The sequence below is a fragment of the Phaseolus vulgaris genome, chromosome 11 (assembly GCF_051622355.1).
Source record: "Phaseolus vulgaris cultivar YP4 chromosome 11, ASM5162235v1, whole genome shotgun sequence".
Lineage (NCBI taxonomy): Eukaryota > Viridiplantae > Streptophyta > Magnoliopsida > Fabales > Fabaceae > Phaseolus > Phaseolus vulgaris.
In genome coordinates, this window is record NC_143508.1 from 41,426,206 (window position 1) to 41,428,391 (window position 2,186).

At 27.2% G+C, this 2,186-nt stretch overlaps 1 long non-coding RNA gene across 1 annotated transcript; it reads right to left on the reverse strand.

Moving 5' to 3' along the window:
- Nucleotides 1–1,093: 1,093 nt before the first annotated feature.
- LOC150023264 (uncharacterized) lies at nucleotides 1,094–1,649 on the reverse strand. Its single transcript, XR_016517790.1, has 2 exons — nucleotides 1,537–1,649; nucleotides 1,094–1,400 (listed from the first exon to the last, which is right to left on the reverse strand). It is a non-coding gene; the product is annotated as an uncharacterized LOC150023264 (long non-coding RNA).
- Between the last annotated feature and the right edge of the window lie 537 nt (nucleotides 1,650–2,186).

Below are 2,186 nucleotides of genomic sequence, written 5' to 3' on the forward strand. Positions count from 1 at the left end.
CCGTTGCCATCCTTTAGTACAGGTTGGTGTTTCTTAATATTTTAAAATATTTTTTAACTATTATTAATCTTGTAAATTTTAGTATTTATTATAATTTTTTTGTATTAGTTAATTGTTAGGTTTGAATAAAATCATTAATTTGTTAGATTTTTATTAGAGTAATATTATTTAGTATTTATAATTAATTTAATGATTTTTTTTGTAATTAGATTAGAAATAATTTATTGATTTTCAATTGATATTATTCATTATGTATAATTGTATGTATGATTAAATTGGTCAATTTTAATTTCCATGTATATTTATAATTATTTGATATGTGTTGGTATTGAGTCTGGGGTGCTCGACCGTCGACAATTGTTTCTTGTATAACAGACCCTTGGTTTTCCGTTTGGGATTTAATACATGTATTTTTCTACTACTACTCCAATTGTATGTTTCTTTAAAAGATTTTAAAATTGATGAATCAAGATTCACATTAGTGGACTTTCAAAAGATAGGTTATCCAGATGAGCTATATATAATTATTCAACAAGCATCGCAAGTTTTCTACGTCAAAGATCCTATGTCCGAACATTGGTCTGTCAATTTACACGAGAAAAAACAAGGCGACGCTATTGATGATATTGAAAATGGTGACCCCCGTTCATTCACACCAATGATAATGAATAAGGATGACGATGTAGTAGATGCACATGCAACCCGTGTAAACCACAGTGAGGGAATTTGCAAATGAACATTCAACCCATTATAGTAAAAATTGAGAAATATTATTGATAGTAGAAATGTAGAATTTTATGTATTTTTTTATATGATTTTCTTTCAATGAAAACCAGTGTAGGAGACAACTAAACTATTATGTTTTTTCTAGTGTATTTGTTGTAAGTTATTTTCGTTGATCTTTTCTTTAGTGTGAGAGTGTTAAGCTTTGCATTCTTCACTTTATGAAATCATCCACTTGTGTCATAAAATGAGATCTTTAACATGCCCTGTCACGCTAAGAAATGAACATCTGGAACATAAGACTTGATGATAATTGTGAGTGGTCTAATTTCTGACCATCTTTGTCATCTTATGGGCAATCCGATCGCAGTAGCATAATAACTATAACAAATTTATATTGTTTATTGAAAGTAAATTCCAAATGATTTTTTATTGATAAACTTGTGAGACTTAATGACAAAAGCATTTACATAGACCAGTGTCTGTGTCACAATACTTATCACATGGTGTTATACAGACTGGACAATCAGATGGACTTGTACATTTACCATCCTTCCATAGTGTGGGCGCCCTGCACTTACAAACTTCATCAACACAAATGGCTGAATCTTTACATAAACTTAACTTTCCCTTGCAATCATCATTCTCCTTACATGTATCCTCATCTAAAGCAAACCCTAAAAAAAACACATCCCAATGTTATAATATAAATTCATGTTAGGTATAAAAAATTTAAATAACTGGAAAAAAATAACCTAAATTCAAATAGAGAATTTAGCAAATGCTAAAATAGAGAAATCTCAAATAACTTACCATTACAAGCTATCAAAGCAAAAGAAAAAAAAATTGCTACCAAAGCAACCTTCACTAAAGCCATCCTTTGCCTTCTTTTACTTTGCTCCTTCTTAGGCTCCCTAGTATTTCTTACTTCTTCTTCAAGATTCAAGTCATCCACGTATTTATAGTACTATATTAGTGTTAAAAGAGAAAATGAGGTTATATTTAGTTTACAAAGTGACAATTAAGAATTTTATGTATTTTTTTAAGTAAGAAATAAATGTATTAAATATTTACTTTATTACATATTTGGTGAGTCAAACTTTTTATATGTAATACTTTTTTCTTACATTAAAATAATATTTCATTATTTAAAACATATTAGTTGCTTTTGAAATACTCATTTAATGAATGTAACATAATGTTTATTTTAATATCTAATTAAAGTTGTAACATAAATATATTCATGTTATGCTTCTAGATATCAGGTAACATTTACTCACACAAATTAATTTACTTTTTAATAATATTAATTTAGTTCTTCTTCGGGATTCAAGTAATGTACAAATATATAGTACTATATTAATGTTAAAAATAAGGAAAAAATGTATTAAATGTGTTACTTTATTAGATGATTTGTAAGTAAAACCTTTTTTTTTATATAACACAATTGTCTTGTATTAAAG